This window comes from Apteryx mantelli, chromosome 4 (genome assembly GCF_036417845.1).
Source record: "Apteryx mantelli isolate bAptMan1 chromosome 4, bAptMan1.hap1, whole genome shotgun sequence".
Taxonomy (NCBI): domain Eukaryota; kingdom Metazoa; phylum Chordata; class Aves; order Apterygiformes; family Apterygidae; genus Apteryx; species Apteryx mantelli.
Window position 1 is genome coordinate 33,108,821 of NC_089981.1, and position 25,929 is coordinate 33,134,749.

At 40.2% G+C, this 25,929-nt stretch overlaps 1 long non-coding RNA gene across 3 annotated transcripts in view; it reads right to left on the reverse strand.

Annotated features, from left to right (window-relative positions):
- LOC136992076 (uncharacterized) overlaps positions 1-22,438 on the reverse strand; it is a 34,674-nt gene extending 12,236 nt beyond the window's left edge. Inside the window, exons 1-3 of one of the 3 annotated variants that reach the window (XR_010884099.1) lie at positions 22,356-22,438; positions 18,885-18,986; positions 6,838-7,038 (exon numbers count right to left, since the gene is read on the reverse strand). This is a non-coding gene — a long non-coding RNA (uncharacterized lncRNA). The other 2 variants (XR_010884100.1, XR_010884101.1) reach the window with 2 other exon arrangements.
- Positions 22,439-25,929: the final 3,491 nt, after the last annotated feature.

Consider the following 25,929-nt stretch of genomic DNA (forward strand, 5'->3'; position numbering starts at 1 on the left):
TTCAGTGCATGTTGTACTTTTTAAGGCTACAAACTGTACTGAGTGAACAACAGGTACGAAGAAGTTATCTTGCTGCAATGGGAACCGTTTTGAAAGCAGTCAGTCCTCCAGATGTAGGTGTTTATATCTGTGAGGGAATGGGGGGACTTGCAAAGAAGTAGCTACTTGCTCCTCTTTCTGTGGTGGGTTAGGTAAGTTGTTCATTTTAGAAGCAGCTCCAACCAGGCCTATCTGTTTCAGGATATCAGTAGGATTCATTTCATTGCTCCACCAACCAACCTTAAATCAACTGAGAACACTTCCTGAAGATACAGGTAGGTGCTTTAAACCAGTGTTTCTTCTTCCTTCCCCTTCCCCAAATAGGCACTGAGAAAACTCTGTCATGTGCAGTGTCTTCCACACATCAGTGTGACCTGACAGCAAATCCAATATGGTAACCAAGCTGCTCTCAGCACCTTGTCCAAAAGCTCAACAAAGCTTTAGGAGTGGATTGAGGGCTCCGAGAAGGTGTCTGCAGCCCCACGCCTCGGAGCTGCCTGGACCTAGCAGGAGGTAGGTACATAAAGGTAACTCTTTGGCAGAGGTATCTTGCCGGAGGATATGCAAAAGAGCATTTCTACTACACAGTCCTGCTTGAGCCCTATTTGTACCTTCCCCTTGGGGGCAAGTATGGGCAGGGAGAATCATTCAGCTTTTGACTTGGGCAACTCTTCCTTGCTTGGGGAAAATTTCCCCCCAATTAACAAAAAAGTAATTAAAGGCAGTGTATGCAGTTCAAAACAGCATTGATGGATGAGAGTGCAGCTGCAATATTTGGGAAGATCCAATAAAAGATTCATTAGAATCCTTTTAGTTAGGGGAAGTCCTGATAACACAAAGGAGCCTAATGAAACTGAAGACCTGGTCACAAGAGTGATTAGTTTAAAAAAAAAAAAAAACCCAAACCCAAATCCCAACCCCACTGATACATTCTAAAAATTAGACAATTAAGAGTAAAACCAGGAATGTAGCCAGAACTATTCCACCTCAAATAATAAACACAAGGATAAGTTGCCAAGTGAGGTCAAAGAAGCAAATGGTAAAGTGAGTTTAAGAGACAGCTAGACACTTTTATGGGGAGAGAGGGGATTGAAGGATACAGTGACAAAACTGGGGGTAGAGTTGAAATAAACTCAGCGGACGGGCACGGTGGGCCAATGGCCTCAGAGAGTGCTGCTGAGCCCGAGTTCCTCAGCAGAGGAGCAGAGGAGCTATTGGCGTTCAGGGGGAGACTTACCACGGCTGTCAGCAAAGTTGTGTGAGGGATGAGGGTAAACTGCTGGATCGTCTTGAAAGGAAGATGAGCCTGACAGACAGAAATGTGTATGCTATCAGATGCACTGGTCATAACTCCTGCCCTTGGTTTCGCTGGTGAGATGCCCTGGCACGCTTGCTAAAAAGCAGGTTTCTGAAGAACTTGTACATGGGCTGCTTTGTCTTTGCAAGTTACCAGTGCAAAGCACATAAAGAGATACCAAAAGGAAAAAAAAGAAGCGTTTTTACTATTTTTTCATGAAAGACTACCTGTAATATAGGAAAGAACAGAGCTGGCTGGAATTGTCAGCACAGCCTGTGTCGATTCCCATAAAATATGTGGCTGAACTTCCACAGCTTCAAATAGCAGCATAATGAAGCCCGGTTTTAAGTGCCCAGTTTGGCCGCTTCTGTGGTGATGGGTAGATGTAGCTCCATCAGCACAGTCATGTTCATACATGATGGTGGTGAGGGAACCAGGGCCAGGAGGGCCACTGGAAATAAGCCAGAGCATCAAATAAATAAAATGCAGTTTTCCATATAGATTGCTATCCAAACAGAAATGCCAACTTCTACTGCTAAAAAAAAGTTAGCTTTGAGACCTCAAAGGGCTCTGAGCAGCAAGAGTGGTTTGAAACATGGTATTTCTCCTAGAAGCCACAAGTGACATAGATCTTGCGCTAGGCACTGTAGGAACAGCGAGCAGCAGGCAGACTCTGCCACAAAGAGGCTGAAAACCACCAATGAGACTTTTAAAGACAAATGTTTGACAAAACATCTGAAAATCTTGAATAAGAAAATCTTGAATAAGAAAATACTGTCCCAGGCAGGGCTTTTCTATTCTCAGTGACTAAATGCCTATCCCACAGGCATAAATATAATTCAATAGCATCACTGCTTTTTAAGTGAAACAGGCTACTCATGTTCTGATGAACTATTGCACAGCCAAGATCTCATTCTTTAAAGATAGGCTGAGTGGTAAGGGAAAGGCCTTACTAATATCACTGGTTGCTCATCCTGACTTAAATGGCTAGATAAATCTAATACAAAACTAGTTGCCCTTCACCACCATCCGTTTGGTGCAAGGGGATTATAAAAACACACAAGGCTGAAACCTTTTAGTATGGAGGTGCAGGAGAGAAATGGAACTGTGTTTATTCTCAGACAGTTTCTTTTTATGGCTCATTCTAACCTGAGTCATTCCCCAGATCTCCCATTCATTTGCATAAAATGTTGAAAAACATGACTGAAAGAAAAAAAAATAACCTCATTGACCTGAAAAAATCCTGCCCCCAAAACTTCTTGGGAAATGGCAAGTCCTTGTGCATGTGCTCTACTAGTACAATAATCATGTCTGCTTAAATATTGCTGAGGTTTTTAGGTTAAATTACAGGCCTAACTGCGCAGTAAAGGTACATTGTAAAGGCAAATAAATAGGGTTTTATCCACTGTATAGTAGGAAATCCAGCCCAACAAAAAAATAAATTTAGAGTAGGAAAGTTTTTTCACTTTCAGCCACTAGATGGCTCAGCCTAGATGGCTGGCTCTGCTAGGACAGCTGGGTTCCTGGGAATGCGACGCGGCCAAGCCGCCAAGCCACTCACACTCCTGCAGGAATTTCCTAACTTGCAACACAAAGTTACAGTGCATACAAAGGAGCAGTCAGAGCTGAAGAATATCATGTAATACAACTCAAAATGTATTTCAGCAGCCTACGCTCAGTATTGTACTGTTACTGTTATTACAGCATTTATCCAAGCGAATCTGGGTGATTATTGAGAATTACTGAGTTTTTAAAATGTGGTTGTTTTTTGTCTCTGGTATTATCTGGGGCCTTCTTCAAAGGCCAGGATCCCACTGTCCTTGAGGTTGCTTAGAACGATGGTTCTTGCTCTGAAGAGAGAGTCTCTGTAAATCACTCACTGCTCAGTATCTCAAAAGTGTGGAGATTCCTGTTTCTATTATTACAAGAAAGAATTAATAAAGAACAGAGAGGCAAAGAAAGGAAAGGTCGCATGGCAGCATGATTTGAATTGCCTGAGCTGGATAGTGCCCTGATGAAAGTCCACTGGACTGCTTGAAAAGTGAATCTCGAATCAGTTTTCGTAGTGTTGTGGAATGAACGAAACCTTGTGGTGACTGAGCTGCTTTCTCACCCTGCTCTGAGCTGCAGGGTTTCAGCGTGGCTGGCTCAGGCAAGTAGCGAGACTGCCTTTAGGAAGACAGTCTGGAGAGGATGAACTGCAGCTTGCAATACTGAAGGTCATCATGCAGGACAGACAGCCTAACGACAGTCTAATATTTCTAAGCTGTATAAATTCCTAGTGTCTGCTTCAGGCAGAATCCAAACACTTGTGTCAATTCTGTACCATGCCCCAGACTGCCAAAAAACATTAATATAAGCATATTTATCTGGGCTGCAGTGTGTTACAAGAATTCATTAAGACAATATGTGATATGGTGCTGAAACAGAAGGCTGGGTTTCTCTGGCCAGAGATGAGGAAGTCTAGTCCCTGCTGAACTTTTACTACTGATAAAGACAATGTCTGCTGGCAGCATTCATTTTTTACTAGGCCATCTGCATCTAGTCAAGGATAACCTGACTTTCTGAAAAAGCCATTCGTCAGAATCAACCCTGTACAACTTTCTCTTGATGAGTAAAGCAACACAAAAAAAGACCGAGATGGTTAATAAACTTCTTTGGGAGCAAAAGGTCAATGCTGGTGTAAACAAAGCAGTGTCATAGTACTATACAGAAGCATTGAAGTTTCCTGTGTGTTTATATGGCTGATGCCCCATTTCTTTTTATCAGTGTTTGTTATCATTTATTTTGCTCTGCTTTAGCTGATCTATAAATCTTTATAAGTGTTCTTTATTTTCTTAATTTTGTCATCCCTCTTATCTGCTTTTATCACCTGTTTGTGTCCAGTACGTTTGCTACTCTCTGCCACTTGATGGCTGCCCATGATTACAGCTTGGTTAACCCTTTAGTTCTCACCCAGTTCACACAGGTCTAATAGTTGTCTTTCAAAATCTCCTTTTTTTCTAAGGCTGAATCAACCACTGAAGACATTGTCATTGTATTCCTAACAAATCATGATCCATTAAAGGGAAAAAAATAAATGAATGCACTGATGGGGAAATATTCCTGCCCCAAGTGGTAGAGCCTTGCTTTTAACTACACGACATGGAGAGAACAGGCAGAAGCTGTGTAGCTTTCACTTCGGGCCTTTGCCAGTGTACTGCAGATCCAACCTGGAGAGCTCTAGACTTGCGCCCTGTGGGGAGGTAGTAGGTTGCTCTTCTGGCCCTCCTGGGCTTTGGCTTCTGGGCTTAATGGCTGAGTATGTTTTGAACACAGCCACGAGAAGGTGGGCTTCCTTCACATCCATCACTGATCATCCAGCTAAACATTTTATTATCAGCTTGGCCTAAATTAAAGCCAGTGAACTAACAGGAGAATATTCCACATCCCTAATGACAAACCTGAAGCAGCTGATACCTTGGGAACGGTATCTAGTTGGAGTCAGCCATGCTCTATTTAAAGCTGCAACATTTAAAACTTCGTATATAAAGATATGTGTCATTTGCTTAGAGAACAAAAATTTCCTGAACTATGCCATTTCAGAGAGCGCCACGGTTCTTTGCTAAAGAACGTCAACTAAAAAAGAAAGTGAAGTTTTCTTACTGAAGAGCCTCTATGGTTCAACTTTTTGCTTTGAAGTGTTATTTTGTTTGACATAATTAGATTACAAAAAGCTACTTATAAAGGCTAGATACCCAAAATCAATAAAAAAATTGGATCCACCCAAATCAATTTGGCAGGGGAGTCAGCAAAAAGGACACTGTTTTTTATAAAAAATTCTCTCTTGAGATGTTTTGTTTAATAGAGACTTATAGAATGTAATTTATAACTGCTCCAGAGTATTTATTGCAAGTGGGTAGTATAAGGAACCAATAAGCACTAGAATAAAGACTCTGAATTTCCCAATTAACTATATGAATTTTGAGATCTGTCCGCTGAACATTAATCTCCCTTGTTTGTACGAGCTTCTGCTAAATCTGCAGTTTTAAACCCTTACTCAGAAAAAAGGAAGGAGTCCTGTGTTCCTGAGGTTAATAGCATTAAGACTTCTACCTGACCCAAAATTGCTGGATTCAGCTAAAAAAACCCTGATTATTCCAAATTCAGTATACCAATCATTCCAAGTTAGTATATAATTAGAGGATGTTCTGTCACATTGATATCAAGACTATGGGAAAGACTATGTACTCTGATTAGATTCTGTAAATCATGTAGTTAGCTGAATTCCAGCAGCTTTCATATGTGATTCTGTACTGATCACTAGAAAATTTGAATGCTACTTTAGTAGAATAAAATTTCAGACAACAGAAAAACTGAGGGCAGTCTTTTTTTTTTTTTTTTAAATTTTACTTCTCTACCTGGAATGAATATTTAATGTAAGAAGATCAGGCTGAGGTAAAATTGAGACTCAGATGATATACTGGCTCAAAAATCGAACTCATTTTAGGAGCAGTGTAGTGAATAGTCATGAAATGCATAACAATGTTTTTAGTCAGGGGAAATTTTGTAATTGTATGTTGTTTACCTTGGCCATTTGCCGGAAATAGCTAACTACATTCCTGGCTCTTTTTGCAGAGACCCATCTTTAAAAAGCAGGGTTATTTTTGTACATGTTAAATATTTTTGTTCAGACATGTAATAAACTCAGAAAAAATAAAAAGTAACCCAGCTGGATTTTTCAACTTTATTTTTAAATCTAAGATTGCTGTATATAATATATAAAATAAAAATTATTTTTTTATTTTTTTCTCTTTGATATCAGCGCATTTAAAATTCTGACCTTTTCTGAAAACATTGTCGTGAAAACGTTTTTGGCTTCTAGTGGAAACCTTGTATCTCTGTACACTGTGCAGATTTCTTAGGATGACTAGCATGAAATTTAATTTGTGTTAATCAGTCATAGGCAAGAGCAAAATGAAATGATTGTGACCTATGAGAATAGGATTTTAGAGTATTTACAAAATCATGCTTCTAAGCCACATGGAAAAGCAGTGACTAGTGTAGGGCATTTTCTGTTTGATTCATGAAGGATCTGGCTGCAAAATGCCAGGCTGTGATTATATTTTCATGGACATAACTGGTTGGTTCTCTGTGAAAAACCCTGGCAATTCACATGTAGTGTAAGATTCACATAAGGTTACCACAAGCCCATTCTTCCCCAAGAGCTTCCCTGACTCTGATTTCTCCCTGCTCATATCTGATTTTACTAGAAAACTTCTGAGGGCTTCAAGAAAATAAATAGTCCTTTAGCAGTATGGGCAACATGCATGAAAACACAAGAGCTGTCTGCGCCCACCTTCCAGCTGCCCTGGGAGCGCAAGCTGCAGCGGCACTGCCCTGTGCAGCATGTTCCTCTCTTGGTAGAAAGGGAGCGTGGGCAGCCTTACCAAAAGAGACCAACTATCTGGGTGGAAAGTTAAAATATGCTAGGATGAAGTGGCCTGGGCCGTCCCACATACCAGAGAAGGTTGGGAGCTTCGACACTGTTGGCATGGAGGCCAAGATGATGGTGCCTTCTCCATGAGGTCAGGAAGGACGTCGTTTCTCCGCCGCTGCAGGCCCAAGTGGATCCCACGTGTGTGTTTCAGGCATCGTCACCCACATCCAGCCAGGCTGGCACAAGGATTCAGGCTGTGTTCCTTGAGCAAGAGGCCCTTTAGCTGTGGTTTGACAAAGAATGTAGGATGTAATACTGAGGGAGAATTTGCTATAACAAATAAAAATTAAACCACTGTCCTTTAGCAGGTGTATATGGCCCAGACCATAACAACCACTGTAGTTAGCTGCACTGAATAAAGCCCAAGGAAAAAGAACTTGCAGATTTCCTATCTGATGTTTCTGAAACAACATTTTAGCAAAATCTGGATTAAATAATATCAAATTTGTTGTTTTACCAGCAGGATTTTCCCAAATATTCAGAGAAATGATTGGCAGGTGCAGAAAATGATGTATTTGGCTTTAAGATACTGAAAGCTTTGAATAATAAATGTTGGACTGTATTTTCCATTTTCCATTTTTTGTCTGTTTTCCTTTTCAAACTTTCCTCCCTGACTATGAGAATAGACACGTGCTTTAATGACCTAGAGAAAACTGCAATTCTTGTGTAATCTTGAGTAATCTGAAGGCTGGTGCTAAAAGAGAAACACCAAGTATTGGGAGATTTGCAATAAAACAAAAAAATTAATAACTGGTTGGACTGTACACTGATGGGGCAAGACAAGGTAGTTAAATTAAGGGGAGGAGGTGACTCCCAGCATTTTTACCAGGATAAGTTGCTCATTCTTTGCTAGGCATTTATACATGTTTGCACGGGACTGCCGCTTCCAGTGCCTTCGCTGATGGCTGAGGGGACGACGCCCTCACTGCCACCTCCGCTGCGCTCACGCAGCCCCGTGCAGGGGGCGCCTCTGTGGTGGAGCGGGCACGTGGGCCCCTTCCGGCCTCCCGGAGGTGGGACGACGAAAAGCGCCGAGGGACCCGGCTACCTCCGCATGCTGGCGGCTACGGCAGTTGCTGTTACCCTCGACTAATCTCCCCATTGTGTGCTGTAGCCTGTACCTGGGTGCAGATTAAGCACTTCAGGGATTCTGTAAAATCTATGGACTCATTTTTGAGAGCATAATTTGGGCCTACATGAGTGAGCCATAGAAATCAGAGTATGAGGCCTCCTCACGTGAGATGGGTTGTGGAAATACTGCTTTTATGAAATGGCTGGGACTCTCTTGAGCCCTGTCTGCTCAAAAAACACAAGGTGGTTGAATTAGACTTGAAATTTTCCATCATATCGCAGTGCTAAATCCAGCCAATATTTATGTTGTAGGTAAAAATACCTGCATGACTAAACTGTCCCTCGACAACTTCTTCAACCATACTTTTTTATTTTCTACATGCACCAGTCACAAACAGTCTGTAACAAGTGTTGGATAAAGAGTGTTTAAGGATGTAGAATGTAATTATGCACAGCCAAAATTAAATATACCTCTACTTCCAGCTGAGTTCTGTGAACACTTAATACAGCTAAACATTAGGATGATTCTTTATTGCATGGGATATTGTGTTTGGTGCTATACAGTGTAAGAGGAAAAATATCGCTGTTATCTTACTATAAGGAGATACTAATTTAATTAATCTCATTTTCTGGTGTGGAGTTCATGTGTTGCTATTAAATTAATGTGGGTTTAAACTATGACAACATTGCTATATAAAACATATTGCTAAGTTAATTAAGGATGTGAAAATAATTGATTTTTTAGTTGGGCAGGGAAACTTAGGTGTCTCTCCCAAATTTCAATTTCATCGAGTCAAATTTTCATTTGGCCTTTTATTTTTTTGTGTGAATAAAATGCTGAAAACTGCTATTCCAGATTGAACAAAATGTTTCTTCCAAACCCAAAACTGATTGTTTTGTTTCAGTATCTTGTGAGAAAAGCAAAGGGATTGAAGGATACAGATCTGCTAAAAAAAGAAGGCTTGTACTCAGAGCTATGTAATGAGAGCATTCAGGCTGCAGAAAATGCAAGTTCAATTTTCTCCTTTGTCTGAAGTAATTCCAGAGACTCAATCTCATAACAGGCAAGTATAACACAGAGATTTCCATAAAGCAGACAAATCACATTTTAATCCAAAGACACAGCAATGCTTCTGGTTTTTTTCCCCTTATATGATATAAAACAGAAAAACTGGTTCTGGTTGCACTGAAAGCATTTGGTCAATTGCTACCAACTACACACACAGCAGACAAAATTTGTTTACTGAGTGCATGTGCACTGCATCTGTCAGGTGACAGGACTGTATTCACTCAGGGTATCCATAGTGAATTATACCTTAAATCATTTAGTTTTCATTAGTTTAGTTTTCAGGGGAAAAAAAAGAGCAAAACTAGCTGCTCTTAGTAGTCTTAGTCTTTCTAGTCTCTGCTGAGTTCTTCACAGATGGTTGTCAACTTTATGAAAACTCCATAACTGAAGACTATAGAAGTGGCCAGAATCTAAATCCATCCAAATCTGTAGTTAAGAAACTATCTCTGTGTTCAAAATATGAAGGGTGTAAAGTTTTCAGCCATGAAATCGTAAGGCTTCACATTTCAGAGATCTACTCTCTACTTCCTACAATAAACTAACAAAAATAAATTGTGGTAAAACATGGACACATAGTACAGTGGGAAAAATCTCTGCTAAAGAAAACTTTGGAAAGGGTCACTAACTAGAGGGAAGTGCTTATCTCCTTTATTTGTTTCCATTATGTAACAAGAAGTATAAAATAGCATTTCAGTACCCCGTTGTGCCTTATTTTTTTCAAAGCAGGGCTCAGAGAAACGTGTGTATATGTCAGTTCTTTGTAGGAAACATATTTTTCTTGTGTAGGAAATATGCCACTTAATATATAAGAATATTTTAATAAAAACATAACTAGGTAATGATCTGAAATTATGTTTTCCTTTACAGACTAAAAAAAATCATGGGAGCAAGCAATTTCTGTAAATGACATCTCTGACTGTACTTTGCCCTGGTAATTTATCAAGGCTCATAGTCATCATTATTTCAAAAGATTAATTCTGTTTAAATAGTCAATTGAGCAGAACAAGACGTTAGTGGGATAGTTAGTTATATGTCACAATATACTAGATAAAGGATTATGCCCCACTTAAGAATTAATAACATTCTAAACCTCTATATAAACTATTTTTTTAATCAATAAACATTTCTCTGACAGAGGGCCAGATGCACTCACAGGTCTTAATTGTTCAATCCAGTGACTAATCCCCACTTGATCAAGATTTTACTGACTTAGCAGCTGTCTGGAGAGTGACAAATTTATGATTCAATGGCAATTTCATCTTAAACATGAAACTGCATGATCATTTGTGGGAATTAGCTACCTGATAAGATAACGTGGGTGGAAGAAGTGCACATAATTCTGCGCAGCAGAACCGGAGCGTTGCAGAATTCTTCAGGGTGCGTTGGAAAGACACAAATGGCCATTAAGGGATTAGCCCATCACTGACTGAGTGGCTGCACCGAGTTGAGGTTCACTAAATCACTGGAGTGGTAGGTCATTACCCTGGGACTCAGGAGACAGTTGAATCTGTGTCCAAACGCAGGAGCAGTAAATTGGAGTGAATGGAGTGTGCCAAAAACGAAAAATAAAAAATGCTGAACCCTTGTTCTTCAAGTGTTCAAATTTCCAGGTCATACCCCAAGTTTCTTCTTTCTTGGCATAAAAAATATGTTTTCACTGCCTTTAGTATCAGCATATTCTTGTCTCCGTAATCTGCTTCTAGTGTATTGCTTCCCCTCAATGCTATCAAATTTGTGCTTAGTTAACAAATGTTGAAACATAGATAACATTTTAAAACTGATTAGAAAAGCAATATTAGGAGTTTCCCTCTCCAGTTTTGATGGGTTGTGCACAGTTAGCACTAAATATGTATTTAAAGTAAATTTTTTTTTCATTTGTGGTTTTGAAACAATGATATTCTGGTAAGTTCTCTTTTATCTAATAATTATTTTATGTGCTATTGGACTGAATCAATAGTTTTCCATAATAGTTTTGTTTCTTTTGAAGGGTTCTGACAAAAATAACACCTTTATTAAAAATAAATACAAATCCAATTGCTTTATCTTAGGAGAGAAATCATAAAATGCTGCAGGAATAACACAACACTCCTGCCTTCCTGGAACATGTGTTAAAGCAGCTGATGAGTAAAATTAAAGCAATTCCACTTCAGGGCTCTGAACAGTATGCCTAAAGACTATTTGGCAATTCAAAATAATAGCTTAAATATGTCAAATTTGGGGATTTTTGCTGTGCTGGCTATGGCCTTTGGCCAGCCTGAATAAACCTAAGATCCACTGGGGCTATTTCTCTGTGAGCTGAACTTAATGATCTCTTTTCCCAAGGTGTAGATGCATCTAATGTCATTCAATTTATCTCAGTCTAGAGGGGCACATTACATGATAGGGACTCGTTTCCTGAAACATAGTACATTTCACTAGAAATCTGTGAGCTACTAGATTGGAAAATTCACCTTTAGAGAAATCTGGTTAATTTTCATCATTTAATGAGCAATTTTCACTTCCTAACACAGAAATAAAATATGCAGTGCTGAACAGAGATGGAGCTAGAGGCCAAGGTTGAATACGGAAGTCACCTAGAACTAATTATTTTCAACATAATTATTCTTCACTGAAACTAACACAGAAAGGCAGACAGACATGTTCAGCAAGAAGGGTCCTCGGCCAGGTAAGCTTACGTACCCCCAAAGGAATGGCTTGTTTTGCCCAACACTCAGCAGATGATATTGGGGATGTTGCTTTACTTCCCAGTGCTTTTGAGCTCTACTCATCCCAGTGTATTGTAAATCTAAATGTTGAAAAACTGAGACCTGCTGAAATGCTTTGGTCTTTGGGAATATGCAAGTACCTGAAATCAAAAAGAGATGAAATGAAGACCAGTCTAACTCCCACTGGCTATAGTGGGTGCAGGAACAAGATAAAGCAGAGGCTAGCACAAGTTTTGGGGAAAGAAGATACAAAGAAAAACTAACAGCAAAAAACAGGAAATGACTATTTTCCAGGTCTGGATTTAACTCCTATGACAAGCCCAAAGGTTTAAATTAGCTGAAAAGCTTTATCCACTTTTTAAGTGTTGAAAGCCTAGGCCAGCTTTACTTTTTAAGATTCAACCGATGTACACAAGATTTGGAAAAGGAGATGGTGAGTACGACAGGGAGAACAAACTAAGAGGAAGGAAAGTGCAAGAAGAAAATCAATCTGCCGAATTAGACAGAGCAAAGGAACAGGAAGAAAAACAGGAAATAACCTAATAAAATATACGGGAAAATAAATAACTTCCAGTGCCCCAACAATTTCCTCTGACAAAAAGTATTGGCAGGATAAAGTAAATTATAGCCAAATTTCTGGCTAGCTATGGAAAGCAAGCTATTTAGAGACCACATATGGCATTTTTTTCCTCCCAAAATACATGTAACTGTATCAGGCTTGAGTATGAAAGTCCCATAGGTGAAGATGAAAGCACAAGTATGACCCAAACAATGCAAGTTGAAGAAAGAATGGGATGTTTAATGAAGGTGACCTTCTCAAGGTGCGGTCATAGAGATTTCCACCCATTTTCATTAGTTCTGTGTCAGGGATTGGTGTCACTGGGAATTTAGGTACCCCAAGGGAATGCAGGTAACCCTTCTATGCCATGGGATCTTTGTTTCTGGAGCTCTCCTGGGCAGTCGGACACAGAGTCTCTTTGGGACTAGAGCAGGGAAGCAGACCTGTCAGTTTGCTTCTTGAGCTTACTAGCTACTGATCTCCACCCCAAGGGTGGGCTCTGAAAGATGTCATTTAGCTAGGAAGGATGCCACAGTGCCAGCTGCTCAGTGCCACCAAGGTGTTGCAACAGCTTTCCCAGCAGTTACCTATAAAGAAGGTATCTTACCTTTCTGAGAGCAGCAATCCTCCCCCATTTGAAGAAAGTTTGGCAAATAAGTAATGAATCTATTTTGGAGTTGAATCCTCACTCTGTAGTGTTTACAACTTTTGCACTCTGCAGAGTGTGATTTTAAAGAGGCTCAGAGCTTGCTTCAGATTATTACAGTAGAGTAAATATTGTAACATTAGATACTTGCCAAGAACAACAGAAATATAATTAACTTGAGTAACTCCTTATTGAGCAACCGCATACATGATTTACTTTTTTCACCGTGTTTAAACTGATCTTCCATGGAAGCAGAAAGCATATTCAGTCCAGCGTTGTCACATGAAAGTCAAACTGTATATTTTAAATGAATCAGTAATTCATATAAAGGATTCCACAGATGAATGAAAACACAGCTTTAATGGTGTGATTTATTCACATCTGTTTCATCCTATATATAAATACTATGGGAAATATAAGAAAACAAATGAATCACTATTAAAGTGAATCCAGACTACTGAATGCACTTTATAGAATCAGAACCTTAAAAAATACGTATGCATTTTTAGCTTCAAATCAATCATTATTTTAAGTGGAATAGGATGAGTATCTTTCCCAGTTCTAAAAAGTATGAAAACTGCTTTTTTGTTCACATCGTTTCCAGTTTTAGAAAGACAAAATGAACCAGGGCGTACCATGCTATGATTTCACCCGTCGACACAAACGAAAAGGATTGAACAGACATAATACATCTGGTTTACGATTTTAATTGCCTTTGTGACCTAGTTCATACCAAATCCTCTCAAAGCAGAGTCTCTTTGTATGCATCATGGAGCTAAATCTCTATCTGAGATACGTTACTTAAAAAAACATGTTAAAAAGTAACAATATTTCTTGCTCACATAAATCTCTAGTACTTGCAGGTGACCTGAGAAAGTGAGAAGTGGAGAGTTCAGTTGTCTGGTGAATGGGTATGTTAAACTTTCCAAATAAAAGCTACTCCTAAAGCACCAGATTCTTTTAGCAATTAATCACTATACTGTTGTTTATTAGGAAGACACGCCTGGAATTTTTTAGTAACTCAGGTAACCTTTCACGGTTTGATGGATACAAAAGATAATTGTGTCTACAGTGATTTAATGAGGTCCTCTGATGTAATATAGCAAACTGTGACTACTGAGTTGGTGTCTCTGGCCTGGGAATGGAGAAGGCATATTCAAGGCAGGGCATGTATACAGAAACGCACTGTTATAAAAACAATCGATTGCTAATCAGTTATAAGAAATATTTTCTATGTCCTGTAGCAAGCCAGAACAGACTGCTGTGATGAAGGCCCCTAACTTTACTAATAGACTAGAAATCCTGTGGCAATGCCAAGGAGCTTCAGAAATGGAGATTTTACTGAATTAAATAAGAAATGAACAAGGTGGTCAGTACAATATCCTTTGGACGCATAATACTTTGACCTTCATGAAGTCTGAGTATTTGCACTTCTTAAAGGTATGCAAGTACGACAATTGTGATACTGAAAAGTTTGTTCACAAACTCCAAAACCCTTGAACATTTGAGCTGAAGGCTACACCACAAGCATGATACTCAGGGCCCTGCTGGTGCTGAGGGCCAGCCAGAAGAGGGCAAAGAACACTTATTTTCCTGCCACCCCTTTTCCTAATACCCAGCTATCCGATAAGTAAAATATTTCCATCCTCTCATTTTTGTTATTTAATGCTTGTATTGCGCATTCAGCAATCTTAGGAATTTGAATCCATCCAAAGAGTAATAAACCATCCTGCCCTAAAACCCTTGCTGTAACCAGTGGCTGAGTCACTGTGTATGCTGTAGAGTTGGTACCAGAGGATGCTGATGCTGGTTATTTCTGTAAAAGTATGTGGGCTTCTGAAATTTAAACAAGATCTTTCTTGTCCTCTCTATGGGCCAGGCATTAGGTCTCTCCCTCACACACAGCACAGCCAGAATTTAACTGTGCACTGTATCCAGCAGTGCCTGTTTCCTAACAGTGTCGCTCACTACTGTTCAGGCTATGAGAACATCACAAGTAATTTAACAAACTATTATGGTGTCTTTGAAGCAGGAAGTGGTCTCTTCTAAATTTGTTCTTAACTCTCAGTTTCCTAGTTTGTATGTAATGTCTGCATTCAGTGCATTTCTGATTTTTTTAACTGTTCAAGTACAGTCTGACTTTGAAAAACGGCCATGTAAAAATACTTGCTCAAGGAACCCACTTCTTCAGTTGTATCAAGCAACTTTATTTCTGAATAACATATTTCCTTGGGTTTTTTTTATTCCTAGAACAGTTAACCCTGAGAAGAATGGATACAATTCTTTCTTGTGCTGTACGGCAAGAAGTATTTAGTAGGTTCAAGCTGTATGATCTATTAGAAGAAGACACTCCCGTTCAGAAAACGGTTGAATATGTGTGTAGCCTACACACTACTTAAAAATGATGGATTTGCTGAAGTGCATTCCTGCATTAGAACCTCAGAGGCTGAAATGAAGGTTGTGAGCTCTCACAGATGTACCTGAACAACTATTATCAGTGATGATGTGAAAAGCACGAAAAGCCCCTCTTGTAAATATTAACATCCAAATGAGCTTGGAAAGCTGACAGTAAAGAAAGACAAGGTTCTTGTCTGGAAACTGAGTGCTTTCTGACACAGAACAAGAAGCAGTCAGCATAAGAATCCACAATGCTATTTGTATTTGTAGGAAGTCAAGCAAAGGAGGTAGGAGACCTGCATGGATGAGCAAGGAGCTCCTGGCAAAACTCAACCAGAAGAAGGAAGTCTACAGAAAGTGGAAAGGGGGACAGGCCACTTGGGAGGAATATAGGAATGTTGTCAGAGTATGCAGGGATGCGACGAGGAAGGCTAAGGCCCATTTGGAATTAAATCTGGCTAGAGATGTCAAGGACAACAAGAAGGGCTTCTTCAAATACATCAGCAGCAAGAGGAAGACTAGGGAAAATGTGGGCCCTTTGCTGAATGGAGTGGGTGCCCTGGTGACGAAGGATGCAGAGAAGGCAGAGTTACTGAATGCCTTCTTTGCCTCAGTCTTTACTGGTCAGGCCAGCCCTCAGGAACCCCAGACCCTGGAGGCAAGAGAGAAAGTCTGGAGAGAGGAAGACTTTCCCTTGGTGGAGGAGGAGTGGGTTAGAGATCATTTAAGCAAACTTGACACCCACAAATCCATGGGCCCTGATGGGATGCACCCACGAGTGCTGAGGGAGCTGGCGGACATTATTGCTAAGCCACTCTCCATCATCTTTGAAAGGTCATGGAGAACAGGAGAGGTGCCCGAGGACTGGAAGAAAGCCAATGTCACCCCAGTCTTCAAAAAGGGCAAGAAGGAGGACCCAGGGAACTACAGGCCAGTCAGCCTCACCTCCATCCCTGGAAAGGTGATGGAGCAGCTCATCCTGGAAGCCATCTCCACGCATGTGGAGGAAAAGAAGGTGATCAGGAGTAGTCAGCATGGCTTCACCAAGGGCAAATCATGCCTAACCAATCTGATAGCCTTCTCTGATGGAATGACTGGCTGGGTAGATGAGGGGAGAGCAGTGGATGTTGTCTCCCTTGACTTCAGCAAGGCTTTTGACACTGTCTCCCATAGCATCCTCATAGACAAGCTCAGGAAGTGTGGGTTAGATGAGTGGACAGTGAGGTGGATTGAGAACTGGCTGAATGGCAGAGCTCAGAGAGTTGTGATCAGCGGCACAGAGTCTAGTTGGAGGCCTGTAGCTAGCGGTGTCCCCCAGGGGTCAGTACTGGGTCCAGTCTTGTTCAACTTCTTCATCAATGACCTGGATGAAGGCACAGAGTGCACACTCAGCAAGTTTGCTGATGATACAAAACTGGGAGGAGTGGCTGATACCCCAGAGGGCTGTGCTGCCATTCAGAGAGACCTGGACAGGCTGGAGAGGTGGTCGGAGAGGAACCTCATGAAATTCAACAAAGGGAAGTGCAGGGTCCTGCACCTGGGGAGGAATAACCCCATGCAGCAGTACAGGTTGGGGGTTGACCTGCTGGAAAGCAGCTCTGAAGAGAAGGACCTGGGAGTGCTGGTGGACACCAAGTTAAGCATGAGGCAGCAATGTGCCCTTGTGGCCAAGAAGGCCAATGGTATCCTGGGGTGCATCAGAAAGAGTGTTGCCAGCAGGTCGAGGGAGGTGATTCTCCCCCTCTACTCAGCCCTGGTGAGGCCACATCTGGAGTCCTGCGTCCAGTTCTGGGCTCCCCAGTACAAGAGGGATGTGGCACTACTGGAGCAAGTCCAGCGAAGGGCCACAAAGATGATTAGGGGACTGGAGCATCTCTCTTATGAGGAAAGGCTGAGAGAGCTTGGCCTGTTTAGCCTAGAGAAGAGAAGGCTGAGAGGAGATCTTATCAATGTGTACAAGTATCTGAAGGGAGGGTGTCGAGAGGATGGGGCCAGACTCTTTTCAGTGGTGCCGAGTGACAGGACGCGAGGCAATGGGCACAAACTGAAACACAGACACTTCCATCTTAACATGAGGAAAAACTTTTTCACTGTGAGGGTGACAGAGCACTGGAACGGGTTGCCCCGAGAGGTGGTGGAGTCTCCTTCTCTGGAGATATTCAAAACGCGCCTGGATGCAATCCTGTGCAATGTGCTCTAGGTGACCCTGCTTGAGCAGGGGGGTTGGACTAGATGATCTCCAGAGGTCCCTTCCAACCTCAGTGATTCTGTGATTCTGTGATTCTGTATGCCCAAATCAACTGTAGTAACTAGGAAATCTGAATGTTTCCATTTTAAGTAGCCAGCTGGAGGCACCTTGAAGATATACTGTTTTCTTAAAGTACTCATCTGTCCTCTGAAAAATCACAACCCTTTCGAAGTATATCATATTGCATAACCAAAATCATGGTTCCCAAAATCATGACCAGCTTTTAGAAAAATCAGCTCTTACAGAAGAAATACATTTTAGATTATTTACATGTGCTCTGATTTGCCTTTACCTTAACAACATTTTGACTGGTAGTTTCTTTAGAAAATAAAATATTTCTAAATATTTAGGGTGCATATTAGTAAGTGGAAACTTAAATATCCTGTGAAGATCCAAGACTTCACATTGCTAGGGAATCCAGGAAATGGGACACACATCAAAGAATTGGTATGGTAGAGAGAGCAAGGAGCATTAAACCCACTGGGGTTTTGGAATTCTACAGATTCCTTAGCTTCTCGGCCTTTACAAAACATCTGTCCCTACGTGCAAAGGCACTGGCTGGCAACACCTTCCCAGCTTTGTCATTCTGAAGCTTCCCTAAAGCCAAGAATACCTGTTCCAGATCTCAGTAGGTTAACAGGAATGAATCTGAAATCTCTTGTAGACTAAAAAATAATCTGAAAAAATAAACTGGTCGGAAAGCAAATTGACCAAAACACTGGGTCACAACCCAAAAAGGAAAATAAAACCTTAAATACAATATAAGATTAGATATATCCTACTAAATGCTAAATGATAGGATAACAACTGCTGTTCATGGCATTTTGTGGGAAATAAAGGAGAATTTGCAGTTAAGGATCTTTGACTCCCCCTGTGACAGCTCCAAAATTTTCAAGAATTTCTGGCATGATTTTCTGATACTCCAGCATTGGTAGTTAATTTCTTTACAAAACCATCAAATTAATTTCATTACTATCTTTTATTTTTCTTGTCTCATCTAGATATTTTGTACATATTTTTAATGCTAAAATAAGATTTTGATTTTAAAAAAGTATGAATTTATCCTGCAAGATGCTGGATATGTTCATGCTTGTTCACCTTCCACTGAAGTCACTAATCATTTCCCAGAAGTGTTTGGGACCTCCCAAGTTTTGCTGCATTCCGGTGTGACAAAAGTCATGGTAAGTGAGAAGGTGGCCTCAGGATCTACTGTTATGGTCTTTCACATAGGCAACAATACAAGCTGAAGATGCAGAGGTACTTCTAAGAAATGCTCATTACATTAATAGTTATAACCTATACAAGCTCTGTGCCTGGCCCCTGTGCCAAGATTTATTCTAAAAGCATCTATGCATGTGAGAAATCTTTACTCACATGTGTAAAGGTATCATGTCACAGAAGATCTCACTGACTGCATCCATGTCTGCGCTGATTTTAGGCCAGGGGGTGTTAACATCCAGGGGAAGGTTCTGCACCCTATAGAAAAAGAAAAATGACAGTCAGTCCTCACCATACTCTGGTAAGGTAAGCAAGAATGGCATTAGATTTTCTATTTACAGATGAGGAAAGATAATCTAAATCAATAGTCTGAGCAAGCAAAACTCTCTTTCCATGTGAGCGATGTGAGTGTTACAGTAGTTGAGAACTTGGCAACAGTGGATGAACTATTTGTATCTAGGTCACTTTCGGTATCTTCTCAACATACTGTTATGTGACAGAATGGTTTATATCTTAATTCGTGAAATTTATTTTTTACTGTAAAACAAATGATAATGAGTAGCTCTTTAAACTAATGTTTTATTTCCAGTGAGTTAAAGTTTTGGCATTAGTTTCATGGAAAAAACATTAATCTTCACAATTGAAATAGAGAGCTGTTGACTAAATATGACCTTAGAAAATTCATTTTCGAAACTATTCACAGATCTTTCTCATCAAATTTTAAGCAAATTATATCCTGTTATCAACTATTAAAGACCAATCATTTTCTTTTCTATTAATGTTTACTGTGTCATTTGAAACATTCACTTTCAGAACCAAGAAGAAAGGCATGTTTTAATATCTACTAACATGTTTGTATGCTAATAAGGAACTGTCACATGTATAAGGAACAAATATTTGTTAGTTGTGTTTAACCTTTGGTTAACTAATAATATTGTGAGTTGTAGTTCATGGGAGGAAGATACGTTTGTTCCCAGCTGGGTAATGCAGACAAGCCTTCAGGGCTGTTGTGAAGTTCTTTGAATTATTTTTTCTCCTCTGTCCTGCGGGGAAATGTACAGAAATTGATACAAGACCCTGCTATCATTCATGTGGCAGCAGACTAGGAATGACTGCTAGAATGTCCGGGGCATGCTTTATGTTTAGCCTTGACAATCTAAGCAAGACAAATATGATTTATGGGACAATAGCTCAGATGGGAAATGAATGGAGATGTCTTGGTGAAAATATCAGCATAAGTAGGCTATGTGAAGGAAGTAGGTTTTAAGGAAAGATCTAAAGGAGATTTGGCATGTGTGCAGATGGGAAGTTATTCAAAGTATAAGAAGCAACATGGAAAAAGAGGTGAAGTTGAGAGTGGGAGAAAAATATGAAAGAAACAGATAAGAGGGACACTGGAAAAGTCTGCTGGTCCTTTCCACATCTAACTAACCAAACATGTTCACAGCCTCAAAAGGTGGCTAATGAACTGGACACAGCCTAACATTTCAGAAAATGCCAACAAGTCTTTAAAACCTGGATATTTTTCCTTAATAAACCAATAGTTTACAGTTCGAAAAACTCAGAAATTATTATTTTTATTACTGTAGCACTTTCATGTAAGTTACTGTCCTTGTTCTGAAGAGCTTATTGTCTTCTTGGACAAAGAGTGGGCAAAGGGAAATATTATCAACAGATTTTTATTACAGTAGAAGAAAGAGGCCAGCCAAGATCAAATGATTTACTTAAAGACATGAAGGAAGCCAAAATCATGGTAAAACTAAATCAGTAAGCAAACCTGCAGTGTTTCTGTCTAGCTACAACTGCAGGACCAGTTTCCAAACTGCTAAAGATCATTCATACTCATTCCTGTCAGCATACATAGACTATGTACTTTATGGGAGTCCTAGGTCACTTTTTAAGGTGAAATGTATAGTTGCAACTGCTCCATTGCCAGGTCTATAAGAAATATAATATAGTTTCACAAATTTTTTCACTACCTCAGCAACTTTCTTTCCTTGGCTTAAAAATCCCATACAGCTTTGCCTGTCTCTTCCTAACTAATATTGTTCCTAGACCGTTTTCTCTCCTGTGCTTTGCCAGTGATAAAAGCCATGTCGAAACATTTGTTTGCTTTTTCTCCAGTTACTTTTGCAGGTTGTGCCATGGTGATCAGAAACTGTGGAGCCTTTTCTGGAGTTGACCCCTGCATCCAGCCCACTCCCTTCCCAAGCTCTCCTGCAAGGATATTTGCAAGAAACCTATAAACTAATGATAATTATTTGGCCAAGGTGTAGACATGCGTAGAAATGATATGTATTTAATGAATAAAGGAAAGAAAAAATAACCTCATTTGTATGTAAAGGATTAGTTATACAACAGTTACGCCTCCTTTCTAAGGTTGCTTTTTCCTTTTTTTTTTTTGAGAGAGAGCTAAAACTAAATGATAGAGATAAAGAACATCAGGAAATGAATGAATTTAATGCCCACATAAATAAAATCAGAGATGGAAACATAAAAAATACAGAAGTTGAATGCTAGTAGAAGTCCAAAATAGAGGCTGACACAATCCCCAGAAGCATAAGTACGCGTACGCCAGGATTTACATCCCGCAACAGCACATGTCCTATAGAGTAAGCACTGTAGTTCAAATAGCTTACCCTGCTACTTAAATAACTCAGTATGGAATCTTCTGTTTTGGGGTTAGTGTAGCCATAAAATCTTTTTCTGCACTATTCTGCAAATGAACTTTAATCCATATCTTATCTTCTGCTTGAAAATGAACATCCTTTCTATTCTTATCATGTTTCTGCTTTTTTAGAATTTTTGAGCGTTAGCCATATTCCTCTTGGCAGTTACATGAAGTTGTTCCTGCTCGGCTATTTTGTTGTTACTGGGTTACCTTTGAAATTCTTCCCTTTTTATGACTGCACTCCAGAGGCCCTTTTAATAACCTGCCCAGGGTTAATACTTCCATGAAAGCCCTGCTTGCTCTGCTACACTCCCTGCTTTCTCTTTAGATTGTGCAAATCTTTCATGGTGATACAACATAGTTTACAGAGGAGAAAAATTCAGATAATTTTGTTGCATAGATCTGCTGCTTCATGCTGTCAGCTACCCTGGCCTGGATCAGGTGCCAGCATGGTGGCTTTCTACCATCTTTCCAGACAGAATAGATAAAATAAGCGTCTTTTTCTTTCTAGGTACCCCGGCGGTGTCACACTGTTTTATGAACCGAAACCATTAACTTGTCTGTGTTGCTGCATAATACACTGCAGACTGTGTGATAATCGTGCACAATGGAACACCGCCTTTGGAATACACTCGCTTTATTTATCTGTCAGTCCATCATTACTGACGATTAATGCATGCAGCACAAATTATGCTAAAAAATAAAAGGACGCTCCTTCAGATGACAGGTTTTCCTGACACAAGGCGGCCAGCGCAAGGTCTCGCGCGCCGCCCTCCCCCTCCCCCTTCCCGCGCGCCCGGCCGTTACGACCCTTCCCTGCCCCCAACGGCCCCAACGGCCCCTCGGAGGCGGCCCGCGCCCCGCTCCGCCCCCCCCGCGCCCCAGGCCCGCACCGCGGGGCGGCGGCTTCCCCGGCCAAGCCGCGGCTCTTCCCCGCGCAAACGTCGAGAAACAACCTGCGGCCGCGGGAGAAGCGGCGACATCCGGCCGCGGGCAGAGCCTCCTGCCGGGGCTGCGCCCTGAGGGGGGGGAATGGCTGCGCGGGGGCGCGGCGGGACCGCTGGCGGGCGGCGAGGCGCGGCGCCCCGGCGCTGGGGTGCGCGGCGGCCGGCTGGGGCCTCCGCCGCCAGGCCGGGGCGGGCAAGGGTTTATCAGCCCCCGCGGGGATCCCCCATGAGAGCAGGGCGGGTGCCGGCCTCGGCCCCGGCCCGGGGCGTCCGGCCCCGCCTCGCCGCTGCCCGCCGGCGCTGGTGGGGGGCGTCCTCGGGGAAAGGTGTTTTGTTTCTGTTGGACACCAAACACACAGAATCATTAGAAAAAATAGAGTGAATTCCAACAGAAATGCTTTTTTTAAAAAAAAAAAGCTGGACAGATTTCTGTGCTTACTGGTGGAAAGTGCATTTCTTGGCAAGCTGGGCCCTGTCAAGGCTTTACTTCGAACTTGCAGCAGATACTTTGGTTAAAAACCCTTAAATCTTTCTTTCTCTCAACTGGACTGCACGGCAAATACAATGAGAAAAGAGACAATGTGAATTTAAATGAGAAAAGTTTTTTTTTTTTCCGGGTGGAAATCTTCATATAACCCGCAGAAGTAAAGAATAAGGTTTACATTCACTTTATTCGGAGAGAGGACTGTAATTCATTGGCCTATCTAGTATTTTTGGAATGTTTCCACTAAAAATATGCTCTTCTTAATTAAACTAAATGGTTGATTTACTGGACCTGCAGTTCAAATTCTGCTGCACTGAAGATTTTCTTGCGTTTTTTAAAATGATGGTCATGGTGTTCTTAGTTGGTGAAATCTAATTTTGCAGTTCTGTGAAGTTAAAAGTTGCTTGCAGGTGTTGCAGAGTAATGTTTGAAAGTTTGATCATGGTGATGATCCTTTCAAATTATGAAAGGGTTTCTAGAAAACTGATATTAAGGATTAAAAAGCTTTTTTTTTTTTTTTGGATTGTATCCTACCTGAGAATGAAGTTCATAGTATTTTGGTGGCTCTAAAAATACTAGTGGATGGACTGTGGTCTGCAGTGTAGTGAATAGTACTGTGAATTCTATCAAGCTCCCACTGGATTCTCTGAAAGAATTTGCATTGGCTTCTGTGGGATTTGGTTTGGGTTTTGAGCGTATGAATTTCCTGTATAAAGTAATCTTAAAAGTGGAGTTTGTAGTAGGACAATTGCTGGATGGAGGGTTTTTCTGGCTGGTATTTTATGCTTTTCTTTCTCAGAGTTGTTAAAAGCAGGACTTAAATACAAAGGTAGCATAAATTAATTTATGCATTGTATATGTTAATGAGAAAGTGATTACTGGTTGAAGCCCTGGATTATAAGTGAATTGTTTTTGTTTGACTGCCTGCTTCATTGCTTCAAATTTGTCTATCTGCTTACTGTTGATTTTTTAAAAAATCAGTTTGCACTTTTGGTACTCTTCTTCAGTGTGCAAGGTTACCTCTTTTCTCATGGTAAATATTTTTAAAGTTTTTGTTTGAAAAAGTGCTTAGTTGTAGCAGCAAAGATTCATAGTCACAGGCAGACGGTGGTTGTATTTAAATTGTGTTTCACAAACATGAAACTAAAAGAATTCCAGGACCTAAAGAGAGAATAGCCCAGGGTGTCAGAGAAGGTGGTTTACAGGCAGCAGGATGACTGAAATACACAGGAAGCAGTACAGCTGTATTAATTTGGAAGACCATCACAGTAAGTCATGACAGCGAGCTTGTGTTGGGGGATCTCCTTCCAGATTTCTTGGGAAGGATCACTTTTGTTTCTCAAACAGCAAAGTTCAAAAGGGTTGATGACTTAAAATTTCTTTCAGTATGTTTAAATGTGCATTGCAATTTACTTGTTCCCTCAGGAAGGAGGAAAAGCTGATATTTAGCATTTTCTGTTTAACAGAACTGAAACTAAAAAATTTAAATGCAGCAGCACATACAGATTTAGATGATACTCTCTGTTGTTTTGTAATTCACTTCAGATTTGCAATGTTTCTTTATTACCAAAATTAAGTGATTGCAGAAAAGTTCCTGCCACCTCACAAACAGATTGTCAATATATTTACTCTTCTTGCTCTTTAGAAAACCGCTACAAACATTGCATCAGGCAGCACACTGAAATTGCCAACGCTGTGTTTTGGTTGTACGTAGAGTGGGGTGGTTTTGATGAAGTGAGCTCTCGTATTTTAGTAGATGCTTGTTTGAGGGTATGCAGGAGGATTTCTCAGAAGCAGCTGTTTGTGCAGTCGGCTAAGGCAGGTTCTAAGCCGGTGCTGTAAAACTGCATGATAAACCTTGAGAAGTTGGGTCAGAAGCGTTGTTAGTGTTACCCAACTGCTCCCCCTTGTGCTGACTCCTAAGGGTTTTGTTCACACACCTTCATGTTTGTAGGCTTAGTCTAGAAGTGTTTCTTTTGTACCTTTCTGAAGTCGTAGTAGTTGATTCATGCAGTATACTTAGGTGGTTTATTTTAAACCTTGTTGTTGCCACTAGTTTCACATGAAAGGGATAATTAAGTAATGATACCTTAAATTTTACATAATTAAACGTTGTTTACAGCACTTTGATTTTGTACACTTGAATTGACGTGATCTCCTGATACAGAAAATAATTATATATATATATGTGTGTGTGTGTGTGTATGTGTGTATAACATTCTTAATCCTAATAGGGGGATGTGCATATATATTATACATACATGTATGTGTATACATATACACAAACTCACACAGAATATATATATATATATATAAGAACAGTTCTTTTGAAAAGGCATTATTTTAAAAAATATAATAAAATCCCCTGAGGATGCACTTATCTTAGCAGTTAAATGACCATATGTGTTCTTAGATATCATGAATGTTCTTGATACATTCATACATGTTGAAAAGATGCTACTGAGATTATTCAGATAAAAAATGTCTGACAAAAATTCTTCCTCACATTTAAAGGGGAGGGAATTATCTATTATAAAACACTAATTTTACTTGTGTAATTCTGTTAGCTTTCCCATGTTGTAAGCATTAGATACCTCCCCTCTCTTTTTAACAGATATTCTTTTCTTATAATGTATTTTAGGAGATTGGATGTTTCTTAATAATGCATAAAATACTTCTTTTTTTCTTTTACTACAGGTTATTGAGGTGCACAAGCTTTTTATAATGCATATCTGTCAGAACAAAAGTTGATACCAACTTGGGCCCTCTTATAGTTAGTCTGATAAACAGGTTTAACATTTTCTGTTTGTGACTATATTAACCATTCTAATGTGTCTTAAATTGAATGGATCTTTTTAAATATCAAACATTTAATTATTTAAGAGAACTTACATTATGCAGGAACAAGTTCATAATGATTCTGTTACATCTTTATATTTTTACTAGTTAATAGTATGTGTGTGTGTTGTACTAAAGCATCTATGCTCAGATCCTAAGCGGTTCTATGAAAATTAATGTTTTTTTTAGAATCAGTCAGCATTTTATTTATGTAAGCAGCTTTTAATAGAAACACTTTTCAGCATCAATTTTGATGATGTT